At 32.5% G+C, this 13,208-nt stretch overlaps 1 long non-coding RNA gene across 2 annotated transcripts; it reads right to left on the bottom strand.

Annotated features, from left to right (window-relative positions):
* Window positions 1-444: 444 nt before the first annotated feature.
* LOC148227005 (uncharacterized) lies at window positions 445-1,585 on the bottom strand. 2 transcript variants are annotated; one of them, XR_015812028.1, is made up of 2 exons: window positions 1,310-1,585; window positions 445-1,224 (listed from the first exon to the last, which is right to left on the bottom strand). It is a non-coding gene; the product is annotated as an uncharacterized LOC148227005 (long non-coding RNA). The 2 variants fall into 2 exon arrangements; XR_015812029.1 differs by having other exon boundaries at window positions 1,329-1,585.
* Window positions 1,586-13,208: the final 11,623 nt, after the last annotated feature.

Raw genomic sequence — 13,208 nt, 5'->3', positions numbered from 1 at the left:
GTAAAATTTCTAATTATATTTGATAATTTATACAAAAATATATTTAATAAATTATTTACGTAAAAAAACGATTTTTATATTTATAAAATTTTGCAAAAAAATATTTTAGAGTAAAAATTTTCATATAATTAAATATGATATATTAGATTTAGTATTTGTATTTACATAAAATGTCATTGATTATACTATTTAAAATATGGTTACTTCATCACATTGTTTTAAAATAAATAAAAAAAAATTTTTAATTGTTAAAAATATTATTTTTTTAAATAATACGTTAAAAAATTCCCACAGAAAAAAGGAAAAATTATAGAAATGTGTAATGTGAGATGTAACGTAAATTGAGTATACTATTTCAAGAAAAATCTTATTTAAATATATTAAAATTTCATGGTTTGGTGACCCTAATGGGTGTGACTTCGCAGTCAGTAAGACGCAGGTGTAAACTAGTGAGAATTTTATTAAATTATATTACATATTCCGACAGACCATTATGGGCGAAATGTTTTCTCCGAACAGTGGTGGAGAAGCTGGCGCAAGGATGTTGTTCATGGAAGATCCTTAGAGTTTTGGTTGTTATGGCAGTGATGGAATTGCAGAAGTTGATCCCTCTCTGCTACTGTGCTTGTATGGTGGATTCCCTCTCAGGTTGTGTGTGTCCATGACCGTATGTTATCCGAGGGCGGGCCGGCGTCTTCTGGTCAATTCGGATGTTTCCCGGAATCTGACAAATGACTGTTTTTTTTTCTGACAAATGACTGGCCTTTAGAAAATAACATTTGCTTGATGGACATCTTAAAATTAATATTGTTGCCTAACGGTGCTTTTTGTTTTCCGGTGATATATTGTTTCCCGTGACCGTTTCGTAACAAAGAAATATTAATTTAATGCACCGGAGAATCCTTGCGTGCTATTAATGTGACTCTTTTTTCTAGTCGTAATGAGGGCTTTTGTGCGGTCCTATCCTTCACACTATATTGTATTGTTTCTCTCAATTGTTGATAAATGATCATTTTTGGTCACGGCAATTATCGCGAGTTTCAAGAATGAGATCCCCACATACATATTTCTAATCAAAAAAATATATAATTATTACTGAAATTCACGCATCGACAAACTATCTGTCCTAGTTTTAAACCATTATATATTCGTATTGTATTGAGGAAAACTTTTGTACGTATATTATTCTCGCGCGTTTTCCAACCCTGATTTCATGAATAATATCTGAAAATGCATACATATATTAAAAACCATTGCATGACGTTCTTAAAATCAATAAAAATTTTAGCTGAATAAAGTTTTGAACAACCGATTTTTTCTTGTATCACCTTTCCTTCAGCAGACTTCTTGGAAGTACAACGCCACTTTTTTGGTTCAACAAAGACGGATCACGCCACCCGTGAATCACTTTAATTGATGCATAACATTAAATACCCGTCATCATCTTGCTCTTGTGGTGGTGAAACAATGAACCCAATAGCGGTGCGTGAGCGTTCACGCAAGGATTTCCCCATGCGGTGTCTGTATGTACACATGTACGTATGCATGTCGTGTGGTAAACGTACCTACACATGTGATTCCACACAGCTTGACCAGACACAACAGGCAGCAAGTGACGCAAGTTTGTGTAATCTGGTGTGTCATTTTTGTTCAGATATAATCTCAAACTCTATGCAAATAACTAAATTCTTACCGAATTTATAACAGTACACCGATAGCACAGTATATTTTTCATGCATATTTAGATTCGTAACAAATTGACCCAAAGAGTATAATTTTCTAGTTCAACATATAGAATCTATGCATAAAGGTGACTCATGACTGCATTTAGCAGATAAAAAATAAAGAATAACTCTAAGTTTCTAGTGGTTTGTTCTTTACACCAAATTTAGTTTCATAGATATTTTAGAGCAGCTTATAATTGTATTAGCGCTTATCAGTTAGAATATATTTTCGCTATATGTATTATAAATAACAATAAGTTTGTAAAAGTATATATAACCGCGTATGGAAAAGTTAAAAGCACATGTTATAGAAATTATATTTTCAATGGTAAAATCTACTGGTAAAACTGTATTCATAATTATGATTTTACTGAAATGACATATTTAAAAAAATGTTTTTGGGATAGATACGATAAATTTGTTTTTTTAGATATTTTTTAATAATTTCTGGTTTAGAAGCAGAGACGTCATTTCAGATTTTTCTAGGGGGGGGGGGGCAAAAGTTGGTTAATCAGTAGTCTTTTTTATTATTTCGATATCATTAAAATTCATAAAATGACTTGCATTTTTATAGCAAAATTTGCGGTGCACTCATACATAAAATTAGGGCATTAAGCAAGTTTTAGTTCTGCTTCAGTTAAAAAAGTATATATCGATTCGGTGATTATTTTTATTATGTGATTATTTTTTAAATGATTTTATTTGAATGAAAAATTACTTTGCTACCATATTTTACAATTTATTTAATCTATTATTTATAATATAATTGATACAATAATATATTTTAAATAATAATAATTAATAATCGATTAAAGGTATAATAATTATGAGTATATAATATATGATAAAAATATAATTTATTCAACTAAACATACATATGTAACAGTGGCGTAGCTAGGGTATGTGCCGCCCAGTGCGATCCGTAAAATTGCCTAACCAAACCTAACCCTCCCCCCTCATACATTTTTTGCAGGGTTATAAAATCAGAATTTCTTAAAATAATAAATTGGTTATTATGTGGATGTATATGTGTTTTACTGCATTCAGGGTTAAGAACCACACTAGACGATCCCATCGCGAATATGCCGCCCCCAAGCAAGTGCCGCCCGGGGCGGTCCGCCCCCTCCACCCCCCCCCCCTTCTATAGCTACGCCACTGATATGTAAACAAAACAAATTCGTATATTCTCGGTTGAAGAATACAGAATTCTTAAATATATTCATTTATAAATAATAAAAAAAAGTTTCCTCTAACTATTAATATATCTTCTAGTGTATTTTCATTTAATATATTTTGATTGTCACGCAAAATAAACTTTAAGGTAGAAGAAGCACTTTCAATACTAATTTAAGTTGCTAGAGGATCTGTACTTTTATTTTCCTGCCAAAATTCTAAAATATATTATTTCTGTCTAATCTTTGTACATGGCTAAAGTTATTCAATATGAATTCAATGTTTACACATCTGTAAAAATAAGAATCTATGTGTCTCTATTGCCAAATCTTTGCTTCTTAAAAAATCCTCTAAAGTGTCTACATTTTCATCAGATGTTTCACTATATGATTGTGCTTGTTCATTTGTGATTGAAATTGATATCCAAAGTCACACCCTTTTCACCTCAAAACCCGAAAATTCCTTGACAGTAACTGTGTATTGTTTTCCACCTTTGATCGTTCCGACAGAATATATTAAAAGACCTGCTATAATCTCATAAAAATATATTTTTTAATAATGACTTTTTTTCGCATTTCAGTAGATATCCATTTAATGGTTTTAAAGCACTTGCAAATAGGATAAAATATATGGTCGATACCAAATACAAAGGAATGCGTTTCATATTTCCGCCAACAAGTATTTATTTTTTAGAATGGTATATAATTTTATATGCGTGTGACTAGAATAATTAATGTTAATAGCTGTTTCTATTTTGCTTTTTTCATATTTCTAACTAGATAAAGATAAATAAAAAAACACTGGATTATTGAAAAATCGAAATTTAAGTTAACTTAGACGCAAATTTTTATCGTAATTTTGTGGAAAGTTTATAATATAATAATTAGATCCCCCACAAACGAAAGTCTGTGTGGTCCCCACAAATCAATAATGTTTGTCATTTAAAAACGAATAAGAGTATTTTTTAAAACTAATCATGTAATTGTTTAGCTCAACCTTCGATACATCTTAATTTCCAATGAGCGACTGTCAGATAACTACAAATGATACGTACAACAATGCTTATTAGATGATTTCGAAATAGTAATTCCTCTTGTGTTTTATTTGACAAAGCATCTTTGTTCGATTGTAATTTTTTACTGGGAAATTATGTAGCTTTTCCTCCAGCAAGTCATATGCATAATTTTGTTTTTGTAAATAGGAATCACTTTAGTGCATTTTAAAATATCTGTATATGCAAAATTATTTTATGAAAGATTAAAAATGAGTTGTAAATATTGAAGAATACTTGTTTCATCATCCTTTATTAACCTATTTTTAATTTATTAAACCTATAGAAAATAATTAACTGATATCTTCAATGAGTCATAAAATGGAACTCTTCCTGCCAATTCACACAACATGTATGGTTTAAAATATACAGCAAAATGATATGAATGCCGATAGGATATAGTTATGGAAATACTCATGATTTATGTAATCATAGCGATTTATCGCTGACCGCCATAAAATACCCAATGTTTTTGCCGTTACTGTTAAGATAAAGATATTCACTGTTGGTTTAAAATTGCAATTGTGCGTAGGCTTATATTCATATCAATTTTTTACGCAATGTGATTATTTGGTGTTAAAAAAATGTTAAAATTAGGTTTTGTTATCTTATGACCGTTACTCATAACTCATTAATAACAGATTTAAAGGAAAAGTATACAAAGTTAAAAACGTGTAAATGATAAATAGACTTCCTCGTCCAGATTTTAGGGAATGAGTCAACAATGGGTCTAATAACGGTTGACATAAGCAGACCTGCTAGAGGCGACAAATTGCAGGGGCCCGTTCTCTTTGAGGTACAAAATTCTGGAAAAAATCATAGCAAGAATATATATATTTACAAAAAAAGTAAAAACCGACCTCAAATAATGAATCTGAATTAAATTACAGATGTTTGAGGTGTACCTATATACTTATGTATTTCAGGTATAAGTTCCTTTAACCCTTTTTATACACGCTATACAAAAAAATTAAAGGAGCGGAACATTGCCTTCAAAAGCAAACACTTTCTATGTAGTACTTTCACAATAAATATTATTGTTCAAAGGGATAGATAGTAGTTTTTTGACGCGGCTCCTTTTGTATTAAAATTTATTTGCAAATTATTGTTGACTTTATGGCTTTTTGAAGTCTTAAAAAATATTATACATGAGAGAAAATATTCAACGAATGTTAATTAGTAGCAGTAAATTTAGGTATTCGATCTGAAAATTCACAGCGAATACGAAAAATCACCAACAGCTCTAGCTGAATTATATAAATTTAATGTTTTTATAGATAGTATTATCAGTAATTTGGCAACTGGATTTTATGCAGCAAAATAAATAAATAATACATTTAGTTTTATGTGGTTCTTCCTAAAAGATCTAGAAAAAACAGTCTCGAATCTATCGCAAAAATATTTTTTTAAATATGTCTTATCGGAATACATTTTCCCCAGTATACTTTTATATATACTTTTAGAAGTAAAAATATAAATTAACTGGCAGGTGCTAGTAAAATTATATGATTTCAACTTTTATATTTGTAGTAATATATATATATATATATGTACATACTTATCAATATTAATTCACGTCCGATGTATAAATGTTGCAGTGAATTTGTATTTTTTGGTAAAGTTGTATTTTCACTAGTTAAGTCCAAATACATTTTCACCAGTAGATATATATTTATACAAGCGAAAATTCAATTTAAGTGATAGGCGCTAATATGCTGCTCTAAAATATCTATGAATCTCGATTTGACAGTTGCGAAACGTCTATTTGTTGTTCAAACCCAAACCTAACCTTCTAAAATTAATTATAGTCTTAGAACTTTATCAGGTCAAGACCAAAATATAAGCTAAGCCATCTTATCTCTCAGGGAAAATTAAGTGGAAAATTATGAACCTATCTCACATATTGCTTCATAGTATGTCTGCATTTCGATATTACACTATGTTTTAAAAACATGATAGCTATCCTCACCGATATTTCTATGGACTTATAATAAAAGCTGGCTGATTAAAATATTTTTAAACCGAATTTTGGTCAATAAAAGAGCGCAAAATAATTATCACTTCTCAGAAGTCAAAAATTCATGTCAAAAGCAATAAAATCGTGACGGAGCCGTCGCAGTAAGAACGTTCGTTACCGAGTGTTCGACGGTCACGGCATGATTTTATTGCTTTTGACGTGGATTTTTGACTTCTGTGAAGGGATAATTGTTTTTTGCGCTCTCCTATTGGGCAAAATTATGTTTAGATGTACCTTATTCGTTTCGCACTTATTGTTAGTAATAATATTATTATAAAAACGCTAGAAAACATTCTTAACAGGAACTCCTTGAATTTTTCCAGAAAATGTAGGTCATTTAATTGAAAAAATATTAAAAACACTGGCTTGCCAAATTTTACTGCTCTGTACCGAGCGTTCCTGCTGCGACGACGCCGACACGATTTTACTGCTTTTGACGTGGATTTTTTACTTCTGAGAAGGGATAATTGTTTTTTGCGCTCTCCTATTGGGTAAAATTCGGTTTAAATGTGCTTTATTCGACTCTCACTCGTAATAAGTCTTAATATAAACGCTTTATAATCAAGCGTTTTCATCGCTATGGCCCGATTTTATTGCTTTTGACCTGGACTGGAAATTCACAATATGGCAACACTGAGCAGCAAAGAAAACACGAGTAATTATCAGGTTAATATTATGAGTAGATATTTTTAATAATTTTTATTGCTTGATTAAAACATTTCGCATAACTTGTACCTATTATTATTTATTCAAGAAATATATATAAAATACCATTTTTGTCATGAGGCCCTGAATCATTCTTTCCCAGGACCGGGTACGCTCTCTGCGGCCCTGGACATGATTCGCATATTTTTTTTTATGTAGCTATAGAAGTTTTATCGCTACATTAATTGTAGTATTATATATAATATTCGATTAACTCTGAAAAATAATGTTTAGTTTAAAACAAGCAAGATTTTTAAAGATTCAGATGAAAATGATTCATAGAAAAATATACATAGAAATTAAAGGTATATTATAAAGTAAGATTTGTGACTGGATAAAAAATAAATGTTTTTTCTTCAAATACATGTCTTTATAGTAAACGGGAAATCGTATTCATTATTTTATGCTGGTTTTGTATTACGAAATGGTCAAGGGCAAACTTTTTGAGATGTAGGTGTTAAAATGGCACGAAGGCCTATGATATCTTATATCTGTTCTATGATATCTTTGAAATAGTAATCTATGGATACGTCTTCAATTACTTTCGGCAACTTTTATTGGACAAACAGCATGGGATTTATCCCACTGTTACTAATCTTCTGTCTTTCACCAAAACAATGACAATATCTCTTGATGCAGGAATTCAAGTAGTTGTATATACATATTTTGAGAAAGCATTTGACAATGTTTTTCATGATTTATTATTAAAAAAAAGTTAATCCAGCGACAGTTTGTAACCTATAGCGGTATTTTATTCTTTCGGAGGTTTCTCAAGGGTCCAACATGGGATCTCATTAATGACATAAATACGGCAGTTACAAATTCTATGACTATTCTTACTATGAATTATTTTTAATCTTAGTTGTATTTTTTTTGTGTTGCTATAATTTAAATAAGTAAATATATTTATTAAATTGATTAAGGATTTTTTATAATAGTATGACGATTAAAATAATTTATTATGCATATGTAATAAAGGTTTTTGTGACTATATGATTAGTTTTATTCATATCTTAGATATAATGTCACTATGAGAAAGTTTTGATATTTATAATTTATTACTATATCATCCATTAAATAAAATAAAATACTAATCATTGAAATTGCACATTTATAAACATTTAAATGCTCATTGATGCTAATTAGTATCTTCGGTGTCATTCTCCAATCTGCGGTTAAATGTGGTCATTTTTATTATCAGATATCAACGTATGTATTTGTAAGCTTTATATTATATTAAAAATGTGGGCCGGAAAGTATGACGAATTCGATCTGAATTTTATTACATTAATATTTTTTACGTTGTTGATTTGAGTGATTCATATTTTTTTACGTAAACGTAAAAGGATTTTCCATATTCATTACGATTGTTTTTCACTTCGTAGTATTGTTTTTTATTTACACGAACAATTAGAGTATAACTAAAACACTCTAATACAGTAAATATTATACGAAAACTTTAATATGATGAAAATTTTATGTCAATCAATTTTATTGTGCATAAGATAAATTAAAATACTGTTTATTTTGATGTAAACATTTTAAATGATAATGGTACGATACTGCTAACTTTAATCTTAATTAATAATTAAATAATCTCTCAATTTCTCTAATAATTTATTATTTAATACATCTGATTTCACATTTCACAGTTTTTACTAACTATTATTGTAAACAAGAATGACTGTGTTATTATCATAGCGTATTCAATGCCATTTTTTATTTCTTATTTGTGAATTGCGTTATTTTATATACATATAAAAAATATGTGGGTATTAACCTATATACTTTCTTTAAAGGAAAATGATAAATATACATTATTTTTATCTTAATCTGTATTTTTTGCTTATCTTTCATTGATTAAGATATTCAGATAAAACCACAAAAATAAATCACAATTTATCTGACATACGTACACATGATACAACTTTTTTATGCATTGTAAATTCTAACAATTATTCTAGATCTAGACATATTAATTTATCATCCATATTTCCTCATTTTGAACGAAAGTGAAAATATCTGTTAATATGTTGGAACAGGAAAAAACATTACAATATTAACAACTAGCAAAGAAGCTATGATATAAGATTACATTAAATAGCACAATTTATGGACAGGAGTTAAGTTTTAAATAAACAGTTTAAAGCAAAATATCTGAAATAATAGGATAGATATGTAAATTTGAAGTCGCCTAATATATTTATTATACACAACGTTTATATTCACTAGAATGATTAATGAATCAAGTTAATCATAATATCAACACGAGTGTAATATATTACTTTATCTGAAAATCTGCATATTCAACTAATTGTAATCAAATATAAATGTTTGCTTTGCTCTTAGACGTTCTCTATTAATTGCATCCAAGTCAAAGACTATTTTTCTTCACTATCTAAGCAAGCCTCATAAATATGAAATGGAACACATACAAACAACATTAAAAGGAAATCGTATATCTACAATTGACTTCTATATCTAATATATTATTGATTTCTCTATTGTATTTTTTTTTGCAATTTTGCCATCCGCCCACTGTTAGGCTAATTTTGGCGAACTCTCACGCAAACCGTAACCTTTGATATTTTTTTAGTTATTTATTAACAAGTTTAGAAAGAACTGAAAACATCTTGGCCCGGAGCGTACAAGTTATACATGACATTGTAAAAATTAGTATGGGAATAACTCTAAAATCAACGCCTTCTAAAAAATTCTATAGAAGTTTAAAGACAATGAAACTATACATCAAACTTATTTTTAATAGAATTTTACTTTCATAATTGTTCATTATATATATTATTGTATAATATTGAAGAGTCATTGTAATAACCTTAATCTATAAAATAAGCTATTAATTTGTTTTAAAAGACATTAAGTTTATTTAAATATCCCTTTCGAAATATGGGGATAAAATCTTGTCATTAAAGAATACAATACCCATTAAACAAATCACGAAACTAATGCAAATTTTGTTTCTAGAAAAGTGCATTGAAGGAATGTCGAGAGCAAAACGATATGGCACTAAAATTTCCTTTCTGGCGCAACAAAAGAAACGCTTTAAAAGCGTTCATTGTATTTTTCTTCTGCATAAGATCGAAATTGTTGAACATTGTCTTTGAATAAAAAGTTTTTAATCTGCTCACAAAGATTCTGAAAGATCACTTTAAATTGTTACGCTGTACTTATATAGTACAAGACCCGTTAAATAATTCATACTAATGAACAAATATTCTTTCTGCGTACTATTATAAAAACAACCGCATTTTAGTGGGACGCCAAAAAGTAATTTCAAATATAATAGCCACGGTAATTATGAAGCAAAATTTGAAACGAAAATTATTTTTCTGCATTATATTAAAATTATTGAACACCTTAATATTAAATATATATAATCTGGTAAGAAATATTAAATTCATATGTGAATATGTACATTCATATAAATCATTCATATTAACCAATAAATATAATTTTTGTGTACGTGTATAAAAACACAAGTAATTTAGTAATTTTAAATATAAATCAGCGATATGTAGGTAAAATTTCCTTTCAAGCACAATTCATAATTTAAAGGGCATTTAATGAAATGCTATGAATTTTAATGAAGTCGTAATAATAAACAAATGACCACTGACTGGCAGACTTCGCCTCCCTTCCCTTAGGAAAAATCTGAAATTAGAGAAATTCTCGGGTTATCCCTTAGAGGCCAAACGGGATCGTTGATTTACTTTTATTTCTTCGGCAATTTAAAAGCTGGAGCTCCGCCGTATAAAAATTACTTTATACTTCACTTCCGATGACCTTGAACTAGCAACCAATTGGGCTCACGCTAAATTGACACAGTCTTCAAGCCCATAGAGGAGCAACCTTCAATCTTGCAATTTGGTTCAGTCTTAAGTATAAGTCGTTTAGTTAACTCGAGATTCACGATGCAAAGCCACGTCACGAATGATCTATCACGTATCTATATCTCAAGGTCAATTATATTAAAAATAAATTTAATTTGAATAATTGTACTATATATAATTAAGCAATAAATTTATATATAGATATTTTATTTTTATTTAAATGAGAAGCTTAGTTCTTGTTTGTTATTACCATTTTATGAATTTAAGAACGTCAAACTTTCTCTTCGAACAGTCGATAGTTATTTTAACAGGTTACAATGTCACCAATATTGGTTAAGCGATTTTAACAAATGCATAAGCAATTAGTGACATTTTGAGAAAAAAAGTGCAATAATTTTGCATTTGTATTTTTTTTTATAATACACTATTTCAGAAATGTGATTATGAAATATAAAATACTAATCCTCGTTTCTTTCAAAATCAAAAACATTCATGAAATCGATTATTTTGTATAGTCTTCACTTAGAGATTTTCCATTATCTCAGAGAAAAATGTATGAAGAATGGTGGCTAAATTTTGTCCTATGTATTTGCGTTAACAAAAAAAGTCGTAATCGACTATTTCTAATGAATATGGTAGTTGAAGCGTAACAACTGTGTCATTTTTGGCCAAATATTCACGAATTTTGATCGGTGCGTTATCGTGGTGCAAAATATTATAGTTGATTATTCACAATTCTGGTCATTTTGACTAATGTAATGTCAATCTGAAAAATAACAAATAAATGTAATTCGGAGCGATTACTTAATCGTTCCGGAAGACAATTATCACTCGGCTCTAGTAATAATGTTAAAATTTACATTTAATGGCAATTGTATTCCAACAATTATCGAAGCGCCAAATTCAAATATGCGCAGATAGATATTCGAAAATGTCGATTTTTACTTACTTAATAGTATGTTGGCCAAACTGGACGCAGCCCTTACCGCTTTATATGACAAAATTTACGGTGTGTTCGACAAATGTTTCCTTAAGAAACGAGACCGCACGGGCGGTAGGGTATACCCAAATGTTTTTTTTATGGAAACAGGTCTTTTATAAATTTTAGAAAGCCTTCAAAAATTCTCTTAGTGATCCTTTTTTTTTTTTTTTTTTTTTTGGTAAGTAGAGGGAAATCTTCGAAAGACGTCGTTAGCTTCCAAGTCGCTAGCGACAGTGCCGGATTCCGTTGCTAGTCAACGACCTACCGGCTAAAACCCATCTACTGCCCTCCCCTGAACGACCGGTACTGTCTGTCCGATATATCCCTTCGGTTCGTTCAGTTCTGGGACTGTGTCCCGTTGGGGCCGCTATTGCGCTGTCTTTCAGCGTCTTCTTTGTGTCGCATTACGGAGGTCACAAAGTTCTTCCATGCCTCGAAGAAGCTCCTGTTCAGCAGCATTGATTGTACCATAGTGTTTACTGCGGCAGGCCTTCCTGTTGTCCTCTCCAACGCTGATCTGTCCGATGCCCACGCCGAGCATTCGAAGAGCGTGTGCTCAGCGTCGTCATCTCTTTCGGTGTCGCAGTGGTGACACACGGCGCTCGCTGCTTTGCCAATCTTCTTCAGGTACGTGCCGAAGCAACCGTGTCCGGTCATGCCCTGTGTGAGATGGTAAGATAGCTCACCGTGTTTCCTGGCGATCCAAGTCCTCAGGTCGCCGATGAGCCTGTGCGTCCACCGACCCTTGGTGGACTCGTCCCATCTTCGTTGCCACTCGGACATGGTCGCAGCTCTGGCGGTCTCCTTCTCCTGGCCGTTGTAGGTCGCCTGCCTCTCCAAAGCGAGTAGATCCAGCGGTGGCAAGCCGCATAGGGCAAGAACAGCATCTCCAGACACTGTCCTGTACGCGGAGGCTACTCGAAGCGCACTTCTTCGCTGCACTCTTGTGAGACTGAGCCTGGCCTTCTGAATTGTCATGGCCTGTGCCCAGACCGGGGCGCCGTAGAGGAGGACCGAATGGACGACCTCGTTGTACAGTCGTCGCCGGTTCTGTTTCGGTCCTCCGACATTGGGCATCAGCCTGGCGAGGTCCTCCGCCACACGCGCCGCTTTTGTCGCTGCTGCCTCGGCGTGGCGTACGAAGCGCAACTTGTCATCTATGTGCACACCCAGGTAGCGGATCTCCCTCTTGAATGGTATTTCGAGGCCGTCGATCGCTATCCTGGGTGGCGGTAGTTTGCGCCTCCGCGTGAAAAACACTGCTTCGGTTTTCTCCGCCGCGAGTGTGAGCCCGGCTTGATCCATCCAGTTCTGTATCAGCTGCAGCGCCTCTTCTGCTGCCTGCTGCAGCTGTGTCGGTTGCTTTGCGGTGGCGACAACTGCGACGTCGTCGGCGAATGCGATTAGCTCGACGCCGTCGGGCATCTCCAGGCGCAGCAGCTCGTCGTACATTAGGTTCCATAGAGAGGGACCCAGCACCGACCCCTGCGGGACGCCCGCCGTCACTCGTCGGGTGCGCTTCTCGCCCCCGCTAACATACTCCAGCAGCCTGTCCGTGAAATAACTCTCGACTATCTTCACCAGGCATGCTGGGGTTTTCCGGTCTCGGAGTGCCTTCACCGTCAGTGTCCAGCTGGCTGAGTTGAAGGCGTTTCGGACGTCTAAGGCAATCAGTATGGCGTGACTGCTGGTCTTCGCGCTGCCTCGC

Source organism: Plectrocnemia conspersa, unplaced genomic scaffold (genome assembly GCF_051122295.1).
Source record: "Plectrocnemia conspersa isolate PC_06_02 unplaced genomic scaffold, ASM5112229v1 ptg000013l, whole genome shotgun sequence".
NCBI classification, from domain to species: Eukaryota; Metazoa; Arthropoda; class Insecta; order Trichoptera; family Polycentropodidae; genus Plectrocnemia; species Plectrocnemia conspersa.
The sequence above is the reverse complement of the archived record's forward strand: the minus strand, read 5'-3'. Positions and strand labels throughout refer to the sequence as shown.